Genomic DNA, 13,176 nt, shown 5'->3' on the forward strand with positions numbered 1-13,176 from the left:
CGGTACAAAGTAATCTTGGTTTTAATTTAGAATTTTATTTTATTTCTTTTCTTTTTCTTTTTTTTCTTTTCTTCTTCAGGTGTGTTTTTGATGTTGGATGCGTCGTGTTAGAACCCGTGACATTACTCCTTTTGATCCAGAGATTGAAAGAACTCTTAGAGCACTAAGAAAGAAGAAGGTAGTAGCCATGGAGAACATACAGGAGAATGTTTAGCCACGCACCATGAAGGATTATGTATGGCCAGTTGTGAATGACAACTACTTGGGTATAAGATGCCAAACCATTAATGCCAATAATTTTAAGCTCAAACCCACCTTGATCATCATTGTACAACAAACCCAATTTAGCGGAGCACCACTTGCTGATCCCAATATTCATTTGGCAATGTTTCTGGAGATTTGTGACACTGTAAAAATCAATGGTGTTATTGAAGACACCATTAGACTGAGATTATTCCCTTTTTCTTTGAGGGATAAGGCAAGAAGTTGGCTACAATCTTTACAGCTAGGAAGTATCACTAGTTGGCGGGACATGGCATAAAAGTTTTTGGAAAAATTCTTTCCCCCTTGCAAAAAGAACTCAACTTAGGAGTTAGATTGGTTAATTCAAGAAAAATGATTTTGAATCACTCTATGAAGCATGGGAAAGGTATAAAGATTTGATTCGACACTGCCCAAAACATGGATTGTCGGATTGGTTGCAGATTCAGATGTTTTATAATGGGTTAAATGGGCAAACTCGGACTTTAGTCGATGTTGTGTCTGGGGGAACTTTGATGTCAAAGACACCTGAGCGTGCTACTTCTCTTTTGAAAGAAATGGCCTCAAATAACTATCAATGGCCAACCGAAAGAACTATGGCTAATAAAGTTGTTGGGATTCATGAATTGGAGCCATTTGCTACCCTTTCAGCTCAAGTTACTTCTCTAACCCATCAGATTTCAGCTTTGATAACCCAGAAGATATCACAAGGTGCAGAATATGTGATAGCTACAAGTAGGACAGATCTGAGCAATGAAGCGAGTCAAGAATAGATTCAATACATCAACAATCGGAACTACACCTATTGTGGTAATCCTATGCCACAATATTGCCATCCAAGGCTTTGAAATCATGAGAATTTGTCTTATGGAAATATAAAGAATGTGCTACAACCTCCACTAGGACTTGACAGTCAACAAAGTGAGAAGAAGATGTTACTTGAGGACGCCATGGTATCATTTGTTGAGGAGACAAAAGCAAGGTTTAAAAAGACAAATTCATGACTGGATAACATTGAGACTTATTGTAGCAATATGGGAGCCGCCATGAAGAATCTTGAAATGCAAATTGGGCAACTGGCCATGACCATAAATGCCCAACAAAGAGGAACTTTTCCTAGCAACACAGAAGTGAATCCAAAGGAACAATGCAAGACCATCACACTTAGGAGTGGGAGAGAAATTGAGAGATCACCATCAAAGGAAAACCATGTCACACCTACAGTTGAAAATAATGGCCAAAGCAAGAATAAAGTGGAAGAAGAGGAGACTGTGGATGACACACCAAGAGATACTAACATGCCTCTAGAAATTTCATTTCCTAATAATCCTCCTATTCTCTCTACTCCACTTCCTTATCCTCAACGTTTTCAAAAACAAAAATTAGATAAGAAATTTTCTAAGTTTTTGGATATTTTTACGAAAATTTACATAAATATTCCTTTGGCAGATGCCTTAGAACAATTGCCAAACCATGTCAAATTTCTGAAGGACATCATTTTCAAGAAAAGAAGGTTGGAGGAGTTCGAAACATTGAAGCTTACTGAAGAGTGTAGTGTTATTCTTCAAAATAAATTTCCTTAAAAATTGAATGACCCAGGGAGTTTCACTTTGCCTTACACTATTGGAAAAACATTTTTTGATAAAGTTTTATGTGATCTTAGTGCTATCATTAATCTTATGCCACTTTCTGTTTGCAGGAAATTGGGACTTGGAGAGATGAAAAAAACAGTCATTTCTTTGCATCTAGTAGACCAATCCATCAAGTATCCACGTGGATTCATAGAAGATGTATTGGTAAAGGTGGACAAATTCTTTTTTCCTGCTGATTTTGTGGTGTTGGATATAGAGGAAGACCAAGAAGTCCCATTAATTCTTGGCCAAACATTCTTGGTTACTGGAAGGGCTTTAATTGATGTTCAAAAGGGTGAGCTAACATTGAGAGTGGACAAGGAAGAGGTTAGGCTTAACATCTACCAAGCCATGAAATTCCCAAAAGATCTATGCACTTGCTTTTGGGTAGATGTCATTCAGCAATGTGTAGAAGAAGCCTTTCAAGAAGATGTACCAGCTAATCACCTAGAACGATCCTTGCAGCAGATTACTACACTTAGCAATGAAGTGGGTGATTACGCGTCAAAACTATGTAATTGGACATCTTAACCCGGGCTTTACGGTTTATATTTTTAATTAAATGTCCAAAATTGTCCAATATTTTAATAAAGTGCCAAAATCATCATTCTTGAACTTTATTGCACTATTTATGAAGTTTTGGTAATTTTTTGTCGCAGGAAAATTCCTGGGAACCAAAACCGACACCTGTTTGTATTTTGTGCATAACTTTTCCGTCCAAGCTCCGATCGAGACGATTTAAATATCTAGAGAAAGAGAAAAGGATTATCTACAACTTTAATGTTTTAAGTTTTATGAGATACGGGCTTCAAAATAGTCAGATTTGCGATGAACAGAGAATGAAAAAAATGAAAAAAAAAAAGGTACAACAATTCGAGTCAAGTTGCCGGGTCAAGTTGGCTGGATCCGGGTCTAGGGCACCCAATTTCCCCTTTTTATTCCCCTGCTTCTTCTCCCTGTGGAGGCAGCCCCGTGAGGGATCTCCTCTTCTCTCCTCTCCTCTCCTCTCTTCTCTTCTTCTTCTCTTCTTCTTTTCTTCTTCTTCTCTTCTCCTGTCCCTTCTCTTTCCCTTAGCTTTTCTCTGTCCTCTCTCTTGTTCCTTCTCTTTCTCCCTTATTTTCCTTAACCTCTTGCAGTCTCTCCCTCTCCCTGTTCCTTCCCTACTGCTCCAGCTTCGCGGACCACCCCAGCACTCCATCATAGCAAGCCAGCATCTTCTCCACAGCTCCTTGCAGCAGCCTGCTGCCACGCCAACACCAGCGCAGGCCCGAGAGCATCAGCAGCAGCAGCACGCCTCGGCCACCTATGCACAGCTTCAACCTGAAGCTACAGCAGCTTCTCCGACCACACTCCAGTACCCTGAGCCCTCCATCATAGCCGAGGCTCCACCCACACACCAGCAGGCCCGAGAGTTTTCCTGCACAGCTCTGCTCTATTCTCTCTCTCTCTCTCTCTCTCTCTCTCTCTCTCTCTCTCTCTCTCCTTTTCTTTTCTCTTCTTTTCTATTTTTTTTAGTTGCAATGAATGATGTGTCTTTTTATTTGTTTAAGTTTATTTGGAATTTGGGATTTACGTATGTGTTAGGGGACTTTAATTTTTTTTATTGAAGTTTAATTTTTTTTATTTACTCTTATTGTTCTTAATTAAAGTAAGTAATAGGTCTAAAGCATTTAAATTAGTCCTGTTTTATTTATCTTCACTTAATTTACATTTTGATTTTGTTTCTTAAAAAAAAAAATAAAAAAAAAATAAAATACGAAAAGAAAAAAAAGAGGAAGTGTTTTGTTTTTAACGAAATTAGAATAGTCATCTTTTCAAGATTTTATTTTTGTTCCTAAAGCTTAGTTTAGTTAGGGTCCATTTTATTAAACTTCATATTTTTATCGTGCTCCGTTATTGTTGAGTGTTAAATTCTCGTTGAGTTCGTGTTTGTGTTTAAATTGTGATTCTTGATTTAATTCCGTAATTTTGTTAAAGGTTTGGTTTTTAGTGTGTGCTTTGAATCTGATTAAGTTTCCATTGGGTGTTTTTAATTCCATGTTCTAGGTTACCATCTTTAATTAATATGCGTTTCGATGTTTCCTGGAGTAGATTAGGGTTTCCATTAGTGTTCTTTAGTTCAATGCATGTTAGTTTTAGGACTTTAAATTACGTGTCATTTAATTTGTCAGAAGTAAAATTGAACAACTCTGAAAAACCCCAAATCTGAACTAAGTTCGGTGCATTCTTATTTTCGATTGGGAGAACGTAAAATCTGAGATTAAACGCATTCCCTGAGGAGACGATCTATCCCTTGGGCTTAATATTACACGACGTAACTCCTATACTTGGGATAGCTTTCGAGCTGCTCATTTTTCGAGTGAGTCAGTGGGGAGGATAGAACCTATGGTAGAAAAGAAGGATTATGTAATTTCTATAACTCCAGAGTTGAAGCAATTACCTGAGCATCTTCGCTATGCATTCTTAGGTATTACGTATGAAAATGCAAAAATCTATAAAGAACGGATGAAGAAGTGGCATGACAAAATTGATTCTTAGGCATGAGTTTGCTCCAAGACAGCTAGTTTTACTCTTTAACTCACGATTAAAACTCTTCCCAGGCAAGTTAAGGTCAAGATGGAGAGGTCCTTATACAATTGACAAAGTTTTCACTTTTGGAGCAATAGACTTGAAGGACAAGACCGGGAATATATTCAGAGTTAATGGTCAGAGAATGAAGTACTATTATGGAGAACAAGTGGAGAAGAACTGTGCATATATTCCTCTTGGAGATCCTAATTGATGAAGATTGGAAAGTCTCGCTAGAGACATTAAAACAAGCGCTTATGGGAGGCAACCCAAAGAATTTTCTTTCATTTATTCTTTTATTTTTATTACTTTATTTATCTAGTTATTCATTTTTGAATAATTTGGATTTTTGATGCAAGTTTATTTAGCATGAATAAAGAGCTGAAAATTCAATTCTTCGACTGATTCATCAAGAAACCAGGGAAGCTCCTTTCTTTTCTTCAATATTTTTCACCTTTGAATTACAATGAGGAAATTGCTTAGTTTAAGTTTGGGGGTGTGATTTGGTCTTATTGATTGTTGGTTATGTTTATTTTTCTTATGATTTTTTTTTTATTTTTCTTTACGTGTGATTTTATAAGTCTTGAGTTGTTAGATTCTCTTACCAAGCATGTATTTGAGTATGATTGAATTCTCCATGACTTTGAAATTTGTGATTGAGGATGGGATAGAGAAAAATTTTTAAAAATTTCTTTTCTATCAAGCTTAGTTTTGTGGATACTTTGATTTAAATCTGTGTCCTTGAACATAATTGCGCACATAGTTGTTTTTTTTTTTTCTCTATTCCATTTTGCTTATAAAGAGAATGAGTAGAATTGATTGGGTCAGAGGAGTTCAATCTTGCTTTGCTCTAGAATATGTTGATGAATCTGTGAGATGAAATCCTAGTTGATACCAAATATTAGAAAAATGATCTAGGCAAAATTTTTTGTCATAACCAAAAAAAGCTTTCTAAGCCGTCCTGATTATCATGCCAACATTGCATGGTGTATTCCATAGTTAACCCCCTTGACCCTCATGTTACATAAGCCTTTATTTTTTCTTTTAACTACATAAACCATTCCCGTTCTAAGCCTGAAAAAACAATGAATTTACCCTTACATTTTGAGAAAATACTTTGGTGGAAATTTACATGTAAAGAAAAATTTTCGTTAGAGAGAGAGAGAGAGAGAGAGAGAGAGAGAGAGAGAGAGAGGGAGGGAGGGAGAGTCAATAAGTGGAGTATGAATCACTTCAAATTTTGTTAAAGGTGTACTTAGTACTAGTTCATTGGTTACACCAGCAATATTGTCATCAGTATGAGCATATTGTCGAGAGAGAGATATGGTGTGAATCCTGGGATATCTCTTTGATTGTTCTTTCCACTAAGTATTTTCCTAGTTTGCTTTAATGTTCCTTTGCCATTTCTTTCGTAGCCCTCACCCAGTGGCCTGTCACTACATTTGTGGAGAGGATTTCTAAAAATTGGACTTATGGAGTTAAGTTGTGAGAGAATGCTTCTTGTTTCAGTTGTTCTACTATTATCTGAATTTGCTGGGGTTTGGAGTTAAATTGACTCACACACACACAGTCAAGGTCTTAGCCTTAGGTTGAAGTAAACACCTAACTTTTGCTTGACATATTGCTAAATTTTTGATTGATTTTCCTGCCATCTTTGATGTTAAAAGAGTAAGATACTAGTGATGAAATCTAAATTCAGATCGTGGCTTAGTGAGTGATGATACTACTCTATGGGGTCTAGGACAAACAACGTTTTAAGTTTGGTAGTATTTGATGACTGGCATATATTAAAATAAATTATCACTTCTTAACTTTAAACTTTGGTCTAATTTTATTTATTTTTGCCGATTTTTGGCTTCACTTCGGTCATTTAATTTTATTTCATATTTAAATAAAAGAAAGACCCAAAGCCATGCGTTATGGCCATGTTAAGAGCATCCAGCTTGATGTGAAGCATAACTGTGTTTGAAACTAGGCCTGAACTCGTGAGGCATGCGTATAGAGTTGTGTTGAAGCTGGGTTGTGTGTGGGCCATATTGGAAGCCACGTGATTTTGGAAAAAAAAAAAGAAGCAATTTTGGATGTTTAAAGAAAAATTAAAGAAAGTGTTAGAATTGGTGTATTCCCAAGAGGGGGCGGGGGTGAATTGGAATTTTAAACTTTTCTCCTAAGTTGAACTAGATGTCAGTTGAGTATAACAACCTAGGGTCTTTCTATCAAGTTCCAAATATGCCGATAAATATAATATGCGGAACTTTAAATCAAGCGCATCATTCACATAATAACATACACGTGCGGTAAATATAAAGTGCAACAATATACACAAACACATGATATGTTATCGAGATTCGGCCAACTGTGCCTACATCCCCACCTCTAGCTCGCAAGCCCGAGGATTCCACTAATAGCTCACTTAAGGGTGGAGCGGCACCGTTTACAGCCAGGTCAAATTAGCATAGGGCTGACCTCAACCTTAACTAGGTCAATTAGCGGGGCTGACCTCAACCTACTCGCCTTAATAGGACAACGCACCTAACTTTCCTAACCGGGTCTAAGCCAATCCGGGACTATTCCAGGACTAGTCTCCCTCTTCAGGCCCATGCCTCGAAATACAACAAATGTGTATATAATCAAATGGTACAGTGATTGTGCTTTTGTGTAAAGCAGATATGTACCCAAATGCGTGCAATAACATACACCACAATATGGTTCAATATGTAAGCTCAATGTGGTCTAAATGGTTCAACTCTCAAAAGTATTTTCTATCAGTGTAATGCATACGTGAGAGTGTCAAACAAGCAATCTTTGTATCACAAGATATTCAGCCAATAAGTTCACACAAAGATGTCAAGTCTCAAGTATTTCAATCAGTAGGATGTTTCAAGCATGCAAGTATCAAATGAAGTATATGCTTGGTTTGCAAAAGGTGTGTAATATTTGTATTCAACTAGAGATATGAATAAATGAATATTGCAACAAATATTTTTCTCACACAATCAAATATCTCTTTAAAATGTTTATCAAGATAAAGCAGACTAGATATTTGAAGGTATTTTTAAAATATTTTGCAACCAAAAACAAATATAATCTTCTCAAGATCTTGCAATGAAGGTGCAAGTTTAGAAGATCTATCAAAGTTTTCTTAGGATAGACTTATCAATAAAGTCCCTTAAGAATCCTTAGGTTTTGCTCTCAAATAAAATTGTATCTATCAAATAGAATAAGGAGAGCAAACCTTTGCAAACAGACACTCAATCCACTTACAAATGATTTAGACACTAATAGAGGGTAAGCTTGAGTGCATAAGGCCCAAAAATGAGTAGTATAGGATTTTAGGTTTCCAAAGGATTCTCCCCTAATCAAAGTAGTTAATCATCCTTCTTTTTAACAAATGATCTCATATATATAGGCATGGGAGAAAATATGACCGTTGGGGACCTACTAGGTATTATTAGGGAAGTTTAATGATGTTTAAAGCATATTAACTCTGTTTAAAAAATATTTAACTGCGGTAAAAATCAAGGCAATCCGAGAGGTCCGGTCGACCAAAATAGGTTCGATCGACTAAGTCTCATATGGTTCGGTCGACCAAGGGACTTTTGAACTGAGGGCTCGGTCGACCAGGAGAGAGTGATTTCTTAATTTTTTGAGGTTCGGTCGACCAGGCCATTTTGAATTGGCTGGTTCGATCGACTAGACCATTGGGAATTTCCCTGAGGACCCTCAATCGACTAGGTTGTTGGAGTTCATTTCTGTCTTGGTCAACCAGATGGTCAAACTTTTGACTCGAGGGGGTTTCGGTCGACTATGGCATTTTGAACTACCTGGTTCGGTCGACCAAGTGGTCAAAATGTTGACCAGAGAGGGTTTCGGTCGATCGGGGCTTTTTGAACTATTCTGGTTTGGTTGACCAGGACCTTGGTCAACAGTTGACGTAGGTCTGGTTCGGTCGACCAAGTCAAAATGAACTAACTTGGCTGGTCGACCGAAAGTGCACCAAGTGTGCATTTCGGTCCCATATTGAAGCATACAAGCCCTATTCAAGTGCCTAACAAGTATGTGTGAAAGTGTGTGTGTCTTAGGGTCACTTGGGGTCCAAAATTAAGACACCAAAAAAGGTCAACCGAAGGGAAAACCCTAAGGTCTTTCTAAGGTCATTTCTCACTCACAGTTTGTTTGAGCTTACGTATTATCATACATATGATGTGTGTGAGCTTATTACAAACCAAAGCCCAGTTACTATTATAGACCAATTAAATGAAATATATTACAATGTTGAATAGAAATTGGTCTTCAGGCTTTGCTTGCTTTGTGCACATCTTGATCTTAACAATCTTAGTTCCTACACTAGACTTCAAACACCCATTAGATACAATGAGTATTTGTCATTATCAAAACCAGGCGTGACCTATAAGGTCAACAGAAAGAAAGAAAAAAAACATATGTGTGTGTGTGTGTGTGTGTGTGTTTGGTGCTATACACTAAGGAGTGGCTTTAGATGGAAATATGAATTTTGAAAAGTCAAAATTAGTCGTTGTTGGGTATGCAAGTTAAAAAGGAGAGGGAGCTTTAGATGGGAAGAAAAAATTGGAAAATTCAAAATTAGTGGGTTAGCCGTGTGGGCTTTGAAAAGCAGGCATATGAACAGTGCCATGCAACAAAGGAGAGGTATCTAGTTTTAGAAGGAGAATAAATGTGAAAGTGGGCCATGCAAGTCGTGGGTTGCCATCAAACGTCAGCTGGGCGTGCATGACTAATTGGGGAACTGGCATTGGAATTTAAAAGGTAGTTGGGCCTGTGCAGTAGCAAAATTGAAAAAAAAAAAAGAAAGGGAGGTCAGGTCATCTGATATGACTCGGCCATGCAACAAAGGAGGGAATTTTGAGAGTCGTGCGTTGGAGCAGCCTGTGGGAGCTATTGAAAATTTAAGACAACAGGGTGTAGGCTTTATTTTTTGGGTAGGGAGGCTAGGGTTAAAAAAGGAGAGTTGCTTTTAAGGTCTAATATATAAGGTTTTATTGTATGCTTTTGGGGGCAGCAGCCTATTAGCTTTACTGTAATCCCAAGAAGGGGGAGGGGTGAATTGGTATTTTAAAATTTAATCCCCTAAATAAATCCACTACAGTATTACACAAGCCTAAGGTCAATCTGGTCCGTGTAAGATAAATCAATATAAGTATTCAGCGGAAATTAAACTACACTAGTGATTTAACTAAGCATGCAAAATAAAGCAGTAAATATAGACAACACCACAAATGTTATCGAGGTTCGGCAAACTGCCTACGTCCTCGCCTTGGCTCACAAGCACAAGGATTACACTATGGGCCCACTTAACGGGTGAAGCGACACCTAAATACAATCAGGACAATTAGCACAAGACTAACCTCAACCTTTACAAATAATCATTCCGGTCTAGATTACCGACCCCTCAGGCCATGCCTGGAATACAACCAATATTCAAAACAAGATTCGTATAAATACTATGCTTCTCAATCAAGCAAATTTGTAATAGTATAATTAACACACTACCGAATGATAGGATATGATAAGCTTAGTGTAGTCTTAATGTCTACTCTCAAAGATTAATGCAAATATGACAATAAGTTCGTGAGAGTGTATGTGAAACGATCTTTGTGTCAAAATAATAGTATCAATCACAATGCAGCAACAAAATCTCAAGCACACTTCAAATATCCTTAACAAATATTTTTCTCAAAATAAATCACAAGTGATATTTGAAATTGGTTTGTAAAATAGTATTTATCTTCAAGCACACTTCAAATACTTTGAACAAATATTTTTCTCAAAATAAATCACACAAGATATTTTAAATTTGTGGGTAAAATAGTATTTCACAAACAAAATGCAATATGAACTCTTGAGTATTGCAATGAATATGCAACATAGAAGCTCAAGGAAGTTTTCCTATGGAAGACTTATTTGCAAAGCCTCCTAGAAAAACTTGAAGCTTACTCTCTATGAAAAATAAATTTCAATCAAAACGAACAAGTGAGAGTTTAAGCTTGGTGAGATAAACACAAGAATACTCTTACTAAGAGGTATGTGCAATATGGATGAGTAAGAGTGGTAGTATGAAGCTTGAAAATGAGAAATTGGCTTTTTGAAATTTAGAGAGTATTTGCTAATTATGATTGCTAATCAAGTTACTAATCTTTGCAAATGAGGGGATATATATAGACACCCTGAAATTATAACCGTGCGGTATTTACGTGTCATTTTTGCAAAAGTTTAAGTGAGGTTAATAATATTTAATAGCGCTTTAATCGCGATAAATTTCGAGCAACCCAAGAGGGTTGATCGATCATCTTGATAGTATGCTCGACCGTGGAGCTTTGTTCGGTCGACCATGGAGAATTTGAACTACGTGTTCGGTCCACCATTTAAAAGGCGATTCTGAACCTCCACAGTTCGGTTGACCTTATTGGGTTCGGTTGACCGAACTTTACGAACTTCAGTTGACCAACATGAGAATGAACTGGTTTGGTCGGTCCACCAAAGCGTTGAGGTTTCCCACGTGGGTATTCGGTCGACCAGGGCATTGCTTTATATTTCTGGTCAGTCGACCGAAGGGTCAAAATGTTAACCTAGTGGAGGTTTGGTCGACCGAAGGTCCCTATGCGTTAAAATTCGGTCGACCGAACATGCCCTTTTGGAGCACTTCGATCCTATTCTCTTTATAATGTTGTCCCCATACATATAATGATTAATTTTCAAATAACAGGGCATATTTTTATACAAACATGAGGGTCCTAAGGTTAGTCTAAGTTCTTTGACTTTATTTACCCTATCATATATGTAATGCATTGATTATTACATTCCATTAAGCTTTAATTATTACAGACCCAAATAAAAACTGAATTAAAATACAACATAGAGAAATTCAAGGTCTTTATCCTCTTCAAGTCCATGTGCACCAAATTTGAACCTCTACTTGATCCTGCACACAAACCCATTAACCATTAAATAACATAGTATTTGTCATGATCAAAACTAGGCATGACCTATAAGGTCAACATAGTCGTAGCAGGGGGTCTTTCTTTAAGGTTTTTGGAGGCTGCGCTAAGAGAAAAAGACACACAGTAGCTGTCTAGGTGCTGGCGGAAGAGTGAAAAAATCTTTGGAGAAACAAGAAGGCAGCGCATGACGATGGTGCTCGTGGTGTTCACGGCGCAGTACGATGGTGCTCGTGGAGTTGATTTCTCTTCTCTTCCTATAAGAAAATAAAGTATGATGAATTTGTTTATGTGGGATTTTATTTTCAGCTTGAACTAATTTTCTTATTTCTAGGAAAACGATGTAATCTGGTTTCAAACTATACTTACTTTCCCATGCTAATCTGAAGTAATTTTCATATAATATGAATATTAAAATAAGTATATTGAAATGTGAATATTTGGAAAAATAAATGCTGAGTTGAGAATGAGAAAATGAGAATATTGCAACGTGAATAATGCAATATGGAAATTGAAATGTGATGATTGAATTATGAATACTGATTGTAAATTATGGAAAACGTGAACATTACAAAGTGCGAAAGCTGTAATGGGATCATTAAAATGTGATTGTTGAAATGCAAATATAGCATAATAATTGCGGGTAGGTGGTATTCTTTTCCTACTGATGCCATTGGGGAGGTATGCTCAGTATGGAGATTGTGTGTGTGAAATTCCTATTGATGCCGTTGGGGAGGTATGCTCAGTAGGGAGATTGTGTGCGTGAAGTTTCTACTGATGTCATTGGGGAGGTATGCTCAGTAGGGAGATTGTGTGTGTGAAGTTCCTATTGATGCTGTTGGGGAGGTATGCTCAGTATGGAAATTGTGTTGTGAAGTTCCTACTGATGTTGTTGGCGAGGTATGCTCAGTATGAAAATCGTTAATGTGTTGAGAGTTGAAATTATGTGATCTATTGTATTATGTAAAGTACATAAGTGTGAATTTATGTATACATAGATATGTAATGAGTTAGAATGTGAAATGATTATGAGAAATGAAAGAGTGTGTGTTTTATAACATAAATAATGGAAGCGAAGTAAAACTCTCCTCCTGAGGGCTCATAGAGTAAGGTGAGTGCCCCGATGAGCATCAGTTGTAGCTGAACTCAAGTTAATCAGTTAAGATTACAAATGATATCAAAGTAGAGCGAAGCTGCATGTATGGGCGTGCAACTCCCCTATCCTCAGAGACTTCGCTAGTAAATATGGATTGTATATGAATGAACTTGAAAAATGGTTTTAAAGTTTATAAAAGCTTGTGTTTTATATCTATATGATTATAAGCATATATATATATATATATATATATATCAGTGTATTTTCTCACATGAATTGATGATTTGAAAAGTCAAATTTGTTAAAACTAAACTCATATTGCCACACACTGTAAATAATTTATCCCTTCTTACTGAGATATGTCTCACCCAAATTATCTAAATTTTTCAGGGAATAGGGTAGACTAGGTGATAGAGCTCCGAGATCGTAGGGAGCTGGGACCCTGACACATAGGGTGAGTTATTGGACTAGGGAGGAATAATTTCCTTAGGATTGTATTGTTTTGGGTATGCAATGGTGATGTATATATGTATGTATGTTGATACTCTAGGTATTGTATTCTAACTGTTATATATATATACCGTTTTCCGCTGTTAGGATGTATAAATAAAATAACCTTTTTACTCCGTACTCAATGCGGGTCGGA

The 13,176-nt window shown here is 36.9% G+C and overlaps 1 non-coding gene across 1 annotated transcript; it reads right to left on the bottom strand.

Moving 5' to 3' along the window:
- Positions 1 to 581: 581 nt before the first annotated feature.
- On the bottom strand, positions 582 to 688 carry LOC131163156 (small nucleolar RNA R71). Its single transcript, XR_009138935.1, has one exon. It is a non-coding gene; the product is annotated as a small nucleolar RNA R71 (small nucleolar RNA).
- Between the last annotated feature and the right edge of the window lie 12,488 nt (positions 689 to 13,176).

This window comes from Malania oleifera, chromosome 8 (assembly GCF_029873635.1).
Source record: "Malania oleifera isolate guangnan ecotype guangnan chromosome 8, ASM2987363v1, whole genome shotgun sequence".
Taxonomy (NCBI): domain Eukaryota; kingdom Viridiplantae; phylum Streptophyta; class Magnoliopsida; order Santalales; family Ximeniaceae; genus Malania; species Malania oleifera.